The 13036-nt window shown below is 41.0% G+C and overlaps 1 pseudogene; it reads right to left on the reverse strand.

Annotated features, from left to right (window-relative positions):
* Positions 1 to 2714: 2714 nt before the first annotated feature.
* On the reverse strand, positions 2715 to 3471 carry LOC112619654 (annotated as a pseudogene).
* Positions 3472 to 13036: the final 9565 nt, after the last annotated feature.

Genomic DNA, 13036 nt, shown 5'->3' on the forward strand with positions numbered 1-13036 from the left:
ATGGAAAAGCAACTTAGTCTGTTTGGACCTCAGTTTCTTCATCTGTAAAATGCTACAAATCTGGGTTGGGAGGGCAGTGGGGTGCTGCGGAGATTAGATTAAATTGGGCAATGCATCAGAAAGCTCTTGGTAAATTCAGCGGTATGTACCCACCTGTTTTACATTAATGACCAATTGATGAATTTAGGAGGTCTACATAAAAATGAAAATATACATTTTGGGAGAGCAAACAAATTCAGTTGTTTTTGCATTCACATTATCTTTTAAAAACATTAATTTCATGATAAAAATGACTCTGGGTGAATGTGAAGCAGGTAGGGGCATTTCTTTGACTGGGGTAGGTGGGAGGCAGGAGAATGAAGTCAGGAGCCAGAACCTTATTGAAGGGAGGTTGTGAACGGCTAACCCAGGTGAAGGCCATGGGGTGGGAGAAAAGGGAAGAGTAATAAGGGTGTCAATCACTTCACTGTTTGTCTCAGGGCTGTCTTTTTGCAGGTATCTGAGTTACTTCAGGTGGTCTTTCTCAGTCACTGGGCTTTTAAATTGCCAATATCAAAATTACTGTGGTGATGCAGCAACTTATAGATCTTACAGTTATCAGATAATAGAGCCTGGTATCCTCGTAGCAGGAGCATTGAGGAGAAATAAGACTGAAATAAATGTTAATGGACCTCTCTATCTTCCAATTGTGTTTCGCACACCTTCGACTTCTGTTTGGAGAGGTGAAGTTGAGTTATATTTTACATTTTCAATTTCAGAGAGGAGCAAACCAAAAATTTTTTTTTGTTTGTTTGACACAGAGTCTCACTCTGCTGCCCAGGCTGGAGTGCAGTGGTGCAGTCTCGGCTCACTGCAACCTCCACCTCCCAAGTTCAAGCGATTCTCCTACCTCAGCCTCCCAAGTAGCTGGGACTACAGGCGTGTGCCACCATGCCCGGCTAATTTTTGCATTTTTAGTAGAGATGGGGTTTCACTGTGTTAGCTAGGATGGTTTTGATCTCCTGACCTCATGATCCACCCGCCTTGGCCTCCCAAAGTGCTGGGATTACAGGTGTGAGCCTCTGTGCCCAGCCAGAAAATCTAAATTTTTAGGGTGATTTTGTCTTTACATATAGGGTAACTCCCAACAGGAGACAGATGCAAATATCAGGTAATAGAAATCATTATGGTATTTATTCTGTATTTTATACCTTTTTTGACAAAGGATAAATTTGGAGTCTACAAAATCCTACAGCATCCATAAAATGTTTTCTATCCTCTATGCATATTTAAACCATCCTAAACAAAAATGAAGTTCTCCTTTCTCTGAGAGGAGATTCCCAGTGTCCCTTGAAAACCCTCTTCAATATTTTGCCGGTCTTCCCGCTGCATGTTTAGCCCCATTGGTGTTACTTTTTCCTTAATTGAAGATGGAGACTAGCTTATTGTCACACTTCCTGTGGTGACACTTTGTGTCATTGCATCCCTGTCACCATTGTCCCTCAATTAGTGCTTGGTGAACGAACGAATGAATGAAAAAGTACATGAATAAATGAATGATTTTCGCTTCTAATGTACTCCATTGGCATGTCTTCTTTTTAGTCAGAATAATTCTAGTACTTTCAAGTTTTATAAGGAATCTGCCTTCTTTTTGAACACCAAAACCTTTTGGTTGGCTCTTTACTTAATGCTCTCTATGTTTTTCATGTTCCTCTTTGGTTTGAAGTCTAGAATTGGAGACCAGTAAGGCCTATCAGGTAAAAATGTTAAAACTCTTAGTCATTTATAGAATAGAGTAAAAAGCGTCATTTCTTACGACTCTGTGGCTATACCTGACTCAGTCTAGCTTGTAGGCTTTGGGTCTTGAAATGTTTGAGTTGAAAGGGATTGAAGGAATTATTGTTAAGTGGTTTTGTTCTTTTGTTTTTGGTCTTGTCAGTTAGTTTGTTTTGATGTAATGATTAATTAATGTGGCTAAGGCAAAAGTCATTATCTCTTAGAAATACTCAAATATTTACAGATGAAATGTTATGATGTCTAGGGCTTGCTTTAAAAAAACAGCAGGAAAGGAGGGGCAAATTAAAGCAATAGAGATGAGACCAGATATATTGATAATTACTGAAGCTGGATTACTTATACTACTCTCACTACTTTTTAAAATAGGTTCTTTCTTTCTTTCTTTCTCTTTCTTTCTTTCTTTCTTTCTTTCTTTCTTTCTTTCTTTCTTTCTTTCTTTTCTTTCTCTTTCTTTATTTCTTTTTTTTTTTTTTTTTTTTTCAGAGTCAAGAGAACATTTATTTGTGTGCCTTTCTTCTTATGTGCATTTCAAGTCTTTTTCAAAACCAGGCCCCAAGAATCTCCAGATTCAAATATGTCCCTGGGCTTGGTCGGCTCCTGCAGTAGTCTTAGGAGCCTTGTATAAATGCTAGAGTTACTCATTTGGCGACATTAAACCCTAGGAAAGAAGATGCAACAAAGCAAGACTCCTTCCTCCATGGAATGTGCTGATTTCAGATGAGGCGGCAGCCAATGTGGAAAACGCTGGAATTTTTCCTTGGAACTGGACTGTGATGAGAGGTGCTTGCCATGAACATAGCTACTGTCTTTTCTTTGACCTTCCTTTCCAGTTTTTGAAGATAAAGCAAGAAACAATCTTCTCTGAAGATACTTGATAAAAATTCCCCCCCAAAAAACAAAAACACATGCTTCCATTTCATTGATAAAAATGAATGGGTCTAGTTCAGCAGTGGGAAGAGCTGATTGATGCATTTGCCCCAATAGCCAGATATGCCCATCCCCTTGAGGATGCTCACTCTATTTTTGGTAGCATGGCAGGCCACTGAGAGGTGGAAAGGGTGCAAGAACCATGAGATCTCCTGGAAATGCTTCCCTGGGAAGGCAATTTCATGAATGAGGTCTTCCAAGCAAATGACACCAACCTTCCCCAGATGCTCCTCAATCACTGTGTTATCTGTCAGACGGATGGTCTTACTCTTGACCTGGGCTTGTCCACATTTCAAAATGAGTTCCCGGTCACACAATTTGGAAATCCCCAGGTCACACAACGTTCCACTATATACAGCATTTTTAGGTTCTGGGGGGTGGCTTTTACAAAGACACCACTAAAAATTTTCTTTAGGTGAAGTCTTGCAATGGTTCTCTGCACCAGTAAACTCACGCCATCAATCCTTTTGATGCGTACAACAAAGGCCTAGGAATGTTTATCTGGTGATTCCAAGGCGTGAGGTTTCACTTCTAGTCGTCTGAGACTCACCTTGTCACGTTTCTGCTGCCAGGAATCATATAGGAATAATTCCAGTCGCTTAAACCTGGCCCTTTTCCTTTCCTCTGCTCCTTCTTTGCCAAAAGTGCCTGCTTTGCCTGGATGGCTTTGGGGGCTTGATAAGCCTTCCTCTTTTTCAGGAGATTTTCTGGAGCCAAAGGGATTTTTCTTTGCTCTTGGTCCCCCATCTTTCTAGTGTTGCAGCTACTCTAGATTTTTTCATAATACAAAGTTAAGAAAACTATATTTAGACAAACTTATTCTAGATGAGAAAAACCAAGACCCAAACATCACAAAGCTAATAAAACGGAGACTGGGACTAGAAGGCAAGTCCTCTGTCTCCCATTGACATTCTCTTTCTGGTAAACCATGTATCAGTTCAGCTTGTTGTGCTCTCCCTGTAGACTTAATTTTTGTCACCATCATCCTGGTAATAATAACTTCAACATGCAAAGGCCATTAACAATTCTAGTCTACTTCCAATCTAACTTTACCATCCCCTGTGATTTTAATAAGCATAAAAATTTCCCTACTCCAGGTAACTATCAAAAGAGAAAACAATGTTGATGTATCTCTTTGTTCTAGCATTCTTTGGAACCAAAATAAAGGATTGTTAGGGAAAAAAACCCAGACAAACATATGTGCAAGGAATTTCAAAAAAGGAATAGTCACTAAACATATTTAAACTTTTAAACAAGAAATTGCACACTGCAACAGAATCTAAATAATATCCCAGAAGTAATTACTAATTTAAGTGTGGAATGAAATGATAAAATGCTTTGATAGAGCTCTGGCCTGCGGAGTCTCTGTGATACATCCAGCATCTTGGCAGCCATCCAAGGCCCAGAGTGGCTTTGAGTTTGGAATGTTTATTTCATCAGGAGCCAGGACCACCTCAGGAAGTCACCTGTGCCCAGATCACTCAGGGTTACGTGGTTTTATTCATGTTCCCCTGGAAAAAGAAACAGTGAGCATTTCTTCCTTCGAAGGAAAGGAATAGGGGTTGGTCTGAAGAAGGGAGGAGAAGGAGAATTATGAGTGTATGGGTGGCTGAGAGTGGGTGTGGGAGGAAATAGTTGGGGAGTTTACTCATTCAGGTAACCCTAAGGTAAATACCGTGAAATGGTTAACAGCAAACTGTCAGAGTAGTGTAGCTGGAATACAAATGTGTTAGTAGGAAGCATTAAGTCAGGTGATTTACTCAGGTGAGGAGAAGTACTGCAGGGTGAGCCCTAACTAGGAAGTTGCCTTCCTGTTCAGAACCGGGGGAGATTATGAGTGAGATGGTTCTAAAACCAGTGAGTGCCATAAGGCAGAATTTCTAAACTAATGTGGAATTCACATGGCACTCACGTCTTTAAATAGGTTTCAAAACGTTTTGGATTAGGTTTAAGACAGCTCCTTTAAGTGATTTGTATTTCATAGACAAGCCACAAGCATTCTGTCCATTTTTCCCCAATCAGAATTAATTCTCCCTGCTCATAAGATGCATGTCATCAGCATAAAATTATTCTCCTCCCCATACTTTTTTGATTGTGGCCCCCAATTCCCAAGGTGATTTAAAACTTATAAAAAGAGGTTCATATTAACGATGGATTTCAATTTTAAACAAGCTTCTCAGTGAGAACCAGTGTGACATGAAAGCATACTTCCAAGTGAATTGTGTATTCATTTAAAGTTTAGGAAAAAAATAAAAACAAACCCTGCTTTACTCCCACCCAGCGTGTAACTCCAGGTCACCACCCCTGGAACATTGTGCCTTTGAGCTTTGGACTGGATTTGCTTCTGAGGTTAAGAGAAGTGTGTGGCAGATGTTGGGAGGCAGTTGGGGGTGGGGGTGGGGAGCAGGGATGAAGGGGCTGCCAGATGTTGAGCGGGAGGGTGGAGTGTGAGGATAAAAGCCTGCCAGATGTCTGCAGTGCAGAATGTTAGGCACCTGCTTTCCATGATCTTCAGAGGATGATTTATATCACATAAGTAGGATCTCATAAAGGTTCCCCCCTCCCCAATAAATACAGAATTCAGGGCTCCAATAATGATCCTCTGCATGGTTTCTTGCCTCACAGTATGTCTTTTTAAAAATTCAAGTTGAGGGTTATGTGAATGAAAATAACACAATCAACCAATATACTCATTTGTAAATAAAAGGGGGGGCTGTACATTTAAATTTGTTGTTCTAAATTATAAAGACAATCACCTTTTATTTTCTATTTATTTTATCTTTCCAATAAGACATGATTTGCTCTTCTCTCTCCCCATGATGGATTTAATAGATTTATTCATCAAGTTTTCTAAATTTAGACACCAAACTGATGTTTTTCTCCCACTGCTTAATTTTATTCTTAGCAGCACTTACATAAAGCCAGGCAGCGAAAGATATGGCAAAACTACTGACTTGCTGTGATCTGGAATGCACTTATAGAATAAAATAATAATAATGAAGATTGATATACCAGAGAGACTTAATACCAAGTGTCCCTACTGAAATCTGTGCTGTGCTTTTGGTTTTTCCCCACAGTGCTTTTGGCCACATGTTTCCTGTGGTTTTTAGGGGTCTTGGTTTTCCTTGTGATGCCTGGACTAGACTCAGTTCTGAGAGCACAGATGAGCCATATAAAAGAAAATATGTGGATCTTATAATTTCCTTGCATTTTAGGAAACTTTAGTGTTTTCTAGGACTAGATTTGATTAAAACAGGTTAAATTTCACTCCTTGATCTTGTCTGAAAGCCTTTGAAATAATTGTATTTGCACTGTTGGTGGGAGTATAAATTATTTCAGTCATTGTGGAAGACAGTGTGGCAATTCCTCAGAGACCTAAAGACAGAAATACCATTTGATCCAGCAATCCCATTAGTGGGTATATACCCAAAAGAATATAAACTGTTCTATTATAAAGATACATGCACGCGTATATTCATTGCAGCACTATTCACAATAGCACAGACATGGAATCAACCTAAATGCCCATCAGTGGTAGACTAGATAAAGAAAATGTGGTACATAAATACCATGGAATACAATGCAGCCATAAAAAAACAAGATCACGTCCTTTGCAGGGATATAGATGGAGCTGGAGGCCATCATCCTTAGCAAACTCACACAGGAACAGAAAACCAAATACTGCATGTTCTCACTTATGAGTGGGAGCCAAATGATGAGAATACGTGAACACATAGAGGGAAGCAACACACACTGGGGCCTACTGGAAGTAAAGGGTGGGAGGAGGAAGAGGATCAGAAAAAATAACTAATGGATACTAGGTTTAATACCTGGGTGATGAAATAATCTTTACAACAAACCCCCATGACACACATTATTACCTAGGTAACAAACCTGCACATGTACCCCTGACCTTAAGTTAAAAAAAGAGAAATAATTGTATTTGGTGACTTGGAGGGTGAACTAAGAGATGGTAAGATTGAGAGAGAAGCTACATTTGTCCCAGTGGCCCCTCAATCTTCGGAAAGCTCAGGCTTGTCATTCTCCCTGCACCACAGTTAGCAGTGTTGATCATTGCTCCTCTAGGCTGCACTGGCATTCAAGCATTCAGTAAATAGTAATTGAGCACCTAGCAGGTACCACTCTGCTAAGTTCTGGGAATACAGTGCGGAAAGAGGTTTCTTTCCTCTTAAAACTCCAGTGCCCTGTGGAAGATAGACATTGAGCAGATAAGTGTTGAAATACTTATTCACAAGGGGTAAGCTCTAAAAGAGAAGTGAATAATGTGTGCTGTAAGAAAGATAACAGGGGGGACTTTGATAGATGTCATCAGATAACCATGGAATAGATTGCTTTATGACTTGGCAAATTGCTTCCTCATTTGGGATCATCAGATAGCCACTTGGTTAGGCCAGTCGGCTTTAAAATGTGATGGAATGCAAGCGTTTTGTCAGGTGGTACTTTCTTGTTTTCCAAGAAAACGAGAAAATCCTTTTCTAGCCTGTACTCTAGATTCTTCCAGGGCCAATTCCAGAGTTGAAACTCGTTTTTACTTATTACTTAGCTTGAATAGGCTCTGGATTTTGTTTTTCTAAATAAAAATTTAATTTTAGAATAGTTTTAGATGTACAGAAAAGTTGCGAAGATAGTACGGAGAGTTCCCATATACACCCCACCCTGTTTCCCCTGACATTTTATGTTAAAATGGTACGTTTGTCACAATTAATGAACTAATATGGATACACTATTATTAAGCAAAGTTCATGCTTTTATTCAGATTTCCTCAGGTTTCACCTACTGTTCCTTTTGCTCCAGAATCCTGTCCAGTTTAGTTTCCTTGACTTTGGCAGTTTCTCAGATTTTTCTTGTTTTTGATGACCTTGATGGTTTTTGAGAAGTACTGGTCAGGAATTTTGTAGGATGTCTCATTAAGGGAACCTCAGAATTTTCTCATGATTAGACTGGGGTTACGAGGTTCTGGGAGGGAAACTACAGAGGTAAAGTGCCATTCTCATGACATCATATCAAGCGTACTTACTATCAACATTGCTTGTCATTATTGATGTTGACCTTAATTGCCTGGCTGAGGTAGTGTTTGTCAGGTTTCTCTGCTATAAAGTTACTCTTCCCCACCCCTTTTCATACTGTGCTTTTGGAAGGAAGTTACCATGTGCAGTCTGTACTTAAGGAGTTATATTTCACCTCCTTTAGGGTGGAGTATCCATGCAAGCTATTTGGCAGTCTTCTGCATGGTAAACTTGTCTATTCTTCCTCATTTATTTCTTTAGTCAATCATTTATTTATATCAGTATTGACTCACGGATATTTATTTTATGCTTTGGGCTATAATCCAACACTATTTAACTTTGTGTCTCAAATTGTTCTACCTTTGGCTGGAAGCTCTTTCAGTTGGCTCTCATGCCCCTTAGACATAACTGTATCTGTGTGTGTTTGTATGTGTGTGTGTCTTCTTCAAAACTTTTTTTTCTCCAGTACTTCCTTACCTTTTGGCCCTACAAGATGGTCCAGGCTGACCTTGTATTTTTCCTGCTATAGTTCTAGCATCAGCCGTTTCTCCTGTTTTTTAGAGAATGGTATTGGGAGCCAGGATCTGTGTAGTTCTGCTGGTTTGTTTTTCACGCTATAAATTGCCTGTGAAATAGTCTGGACAGGAATGTGGGGTGGAGAAGGAAGTCTGAGCTTCAGAGTCAGGCCTGATATCTATTTCCCATATTTCCCACTTACTAACTGCAGAGCCCTGAACAAATAATGTAACCTCTCAGAATCTCACCTTTCTCTTCTATAAAATGGGCAAATTATTTACCTCATGTGATTATTGTGAGAATAAGAAAAAGGATTTATAATGGGCCTGACACAGAGCATCTGTTCAAAAAGTCATTTCTATGGAGCAGGGTAGGTCCATATGGGTGTCCCCCCCCGGAGTTGGCTGAACACCAAGGAAAATAGATGTTTAATTTTTTAAATTACATAAACAAAACCATATTATCCATGAAGGAAATAAAAAAGAGGATGTTTTACTTACAATCCTACTACCCTAACACATGTTCCCTTTTAGTCCCTGTCAGTATGTACTTATTTAGAAAATATTTTCATCACGTTGTATATAATAAGAGAAATAACATTTTACCATAATGTATATGGTAATAATAAAATAGCCCCCCTTATTAGATGCTTATCCTGTATTCAACTTTTACGTGGATTGTTACAATTTCCATTTTATGGCTGAGAAAACTGAGGTACAAATAGGTTGACTACGTTTCCAGAAGATACACAGCCAAGGACAGGGGAAGACAGGATTTGAACTGAGATCTGTCTGATGCCAGAGTTGGAATCTTTAATCATTGTTACATTTTCTCCTTTATGTAGACACCCCCACCCTCCAGTCATATGTTCATACACAGGCATACATATTAATTTCTTTCTTTTTTCTTGTCTTTTTTTTTGAGACAGAGTCTTGCTCTGTCACCCAGGCTGGAGTGCAGTGGCCCTATCTTGGCTCACTGCAACCTCTGCCTCCCAGGTTCAAGCAATTCTCCTGCCTCAGCCGCCCGAGTAGCTGGGATTACAGGTGCCCGCCACTGTGCCTGGCTAATTTTTGCATTTTTAGTGGAGACAGGGTTTCATCATCTTGGCCAGGCTGGTCTCGAACTCCTGACCTTGTGATCTGCCCGCCTCAGCCTCCCAAAGTGCTGGGATTACAGGCATGAGCCACTGTGCCCGGCCCATATTAATTTCTTTATGTCACATATGCTGTCTACCATGCTAGAGGCATTAGATGATGTTGGTTTTAAAAAGATGAGTTGCTTACATCCCCCACCTTTTTTTAAAAGGTGTTTAGGATTTTATAGGGGATATTACACATAAAGAGGGTTGCAGTGCAGTTCTTCCAGAGCTATACAGATTTTGGAGTTTTGAAAAAAGAATGCTTATATTTGCCCAGTGACACCAGAGAGAGTTTGATGGAAGAGGTGACATTTGAACTGAGACTTGAAGGATTGGCCAGATTTAAATGGGTAGGTTTGTGGATAGTAGGGGCATTTCAGTCAAATGAAATAGTAAGCATAAAATTGGATAGGCTTATGATAGACTAGATCACTAAACAGCAGATATTCATCTTATTTTCCAAACTGTTCAGGCAGGAGCATGCTCCCTTACCTCCAGTGACTTTGGGCTTAGCCCTGTAACTGTCTTGGACCAATGAAATGTGGGTGGAAGTAGCCGCATGGTGTTTGTGAGTACAGACTTCAAAAGACGCATGGTAAGTTCTGCCAGCCCTCTTGAAGCTTCTTCCGTCTGTCTCGAGAACAGCTCATCTCAGGTGACTGTTGCCCCTTCCGCCTGAGGTCTGGGATGAAGGCACGTGGAAACAAACCTGAAAGTGCTCTGGCTTAAGTCCAGCCTTGCCCGGATCAGCGCAGCTGAAATCAGTCAAATGACAGCAGCTATACAAACCTGTGATTGAAAATAAATATTAGTTTTTATGAATTCCTGGGATTTTGCGGGTTGCCTGTTACACAGAATAATCTCAGCAGAAATCTGATTAATATTAGGCCAAAAAGGATAGGCCAAGTTAGAAGAGAAACTAGTTGTCTAGATTGGCTGAAGAATATACATGCAAGCCTGCACCAGTGTGCAGAGAAGAATTTTAACACATGAAAATAATGAATAAGATGACTCAGACTTTGTTGGATTTTGGCAGCCAAAATGGCCAAGATTATTTTACAAGCATCTTATATACGATTTATTTTAAAATACACAAAATTAAGGACTTGAAATAAAAGCACAGAATGTCTCAGGTATTTTTCCTTTTCTTCCTCACCATTTTACTCTATTTATTTATTTATTTATTTTTGAGATAGCATCTCACTCTTGTTGCCCAGGCTGGAGTATAGTGGCATGATCTCGGCTCGCTGCAACCTCCGCCTCCCGGGTTCAAGCAATTCTCCTGCCTCAGCCTGCCGAGTAACTGAGATTACATGTGCCTGCCACCACGCCCAGCTAATGTTTGTATTTTTAGTAGTGATGGGATTCCACCATGTTGGTCAAGCTGGTCTTGAACTCCCGACCTCAGGTGATCCACCCTTCTCGGCCTCCCAAAGTATTTTACTCTTTACTGGGGCCCAGCACATACTAAATCTACAATAAACATTAGGGACACGGTTCTTCCCTCAAACAACCTTACAGTCAGTTGAATAAGCAAGATAGATGTGTACACAGGAAATACAAGGGGAGTGCTTGAACACAAGAAAGCAGCAAGATTTATTTTTTTTTATTTTTTTTTGAGACGGAGTCTCGCGCTGTGTCACCCAGGCTGGAGTGCAGTGGCCGATCTCGGCTCACTGCAAGCTCCGCCTCCCAGGTTCAGGCCATTCTCCTGCCTCAGCCTCCGAGTAGCTGGGACTACAGGCGCCCGCCACCACGCCCGGCTAGTTTTTTGTATTTTTAGTAGAGACGGGGTTTCACCATGTTAGCCAGGATGGTCTCGATCTCCTGACCTCGTGATCCGCCCGCCTCGGCCTCCCAAAGTGCTGGGATTACAGGCTTGAGCCACCGCGCCCGGCCGTAAGCAGCAAGATTTAAAGTAAGGAAAGAATCTGATGCTTTTTTAGCTTCATGACATAAAGGAGATATGCTAGCAAGAGGTTAACCTGGCAGTATGACGGGTATGGTTAATTTATAAATACTGTATCCTGATGAAAGGTAATTACTAAGGGTTCTCTATGTTCTTTAGTTGGCTACCTTCAGAGTCCAGCAACATAAATGCATATTGCTGGTGATTGACAAGCACCTGGATGCTTAGCTCAAGGTAGAGCCCTGGTGGGAGGAAATAAAGTATTTTTAAAGCCAAAGAGGTGTGGAAGAAAAAAGATTGAGTGGGCGGCTCTGTAAGAAAGGAGGGGGGACCTTCTTAGGAAGGTCCTAGAGTATAAAACTGAAACTTTATGCCAGTTGAAGTGGTTGGAGATGGGTGGAATGGAATAGAAATTCCTTTCTTTAGTCTGTATCCCTTGTGGACTCAGGTTGGATGATGTCTCCAACTTAACAGTAAAAGAATGTGTTTTTGGTCGGGCCTGGTGGCTCACGCCTGTAATCCCATCACTTTGTGAGGCTGAGGTGGGCGGATCACGAGGTCAGGAGTTCAAGACCAGCCTGGCCAACATAGTGAAAGAGCATCTCTACTAAAAATACAAAAATTAGCCGGGCATGGTGGTGCATGCCTGTAGTCCCAGCTACTCGGGAGCCCGAGGCAGGAGAATCGCTGGAACCCAGGAGGTGGAGGTTGCAGTGAGCCAAGATTGTGTCACTGCACTCCGGCCTGGGTGATATTATTTTCTACTCTCCTTCTCTCTCTTTAAAAAATTTTGGGCAACAGAGTGAGACTTCTTCTCAGGAAGAAAAAAAAAAAAAAAAAAAAAAAGAATATGTTTTCTCCTGGCTTTGTTTTGTGTGCTTTACTGTAAGTCCATTTGTTATGGACGATGTCACCGCAATCTCTTACTTCCAAGTCATCTGTATACCATTGTGCTAAAAGAGTTTCTGTCTCTTCTTTGCCTTAGTCCCCAGTGCCCTTGTATTCTGTGTCTCCTTTCTGACACATACTTGTAACATTGCATTTTGGGTAATGAATTCTGCACCATGGAGTAAAATAACGATGATTTCCCTTTGACTTAAAGACGAGAAAACATTTGGGACCACAGTGCATGCCTCTGAGATGCTTCTAGCATTCCCTTCAGTCTCCAATGAATCAACCCATACTCTCTCCAGGGTGGGCAGCGAAACATAGGGTCATCCATTTGAGTTTTGACTGAGCATTGCCCTGACCTCCCCTGCTGGCGTGACTACAGGGATCCTGACTGCAGCTGTAAACGAGCTCCACAGGAAGCCTTGCCACTTAAGGAACTACAAGACATATTCCACAAACATGTGTTGAACACTTGCTATTTGACAGGCACTGTGGCAGGCATAGCAAAGGACCTCAAAATGAATAATATATGATTCTTTCCTTCATGGGGGTTTATAATCTAGTGGAGAACGTAGATACGCACAACACAAGGATGCGGGAGGCTGAGTGGAGAGATAATTTGTGCGTGGTCCAATTACAGACCACCTAGCCTCTAGGTTCCGCACTGGAACATACTGCAACCGAAATCCTGTCCTGGCTGATGGAAAGTCAGAAGCAGGCCCAATGGTTTAATTTAAAACATTATCCAAGTTCTGGTCAAAGCTAAAACACCCTATTCTGCTCTAGGGAGAGAACAGACTCGACTGGATAAAAAAGCCTTGTTTTAAGGCCACATTTTAGCATCTTCTT

Source organism: Theropithecus gelada, chromosome 2 (assembly GCF_003255815.1).
Source record: "Theropithecus gelada isolate Dixy chromosome 2, Tgel_1.0, whole genome shotgun sequence".
NCBI lineage: Eukaryota > Metazoa > Chordata > Mammalia > Primates > Cercopithecidae > Theropithecus > Theropithecus gelada.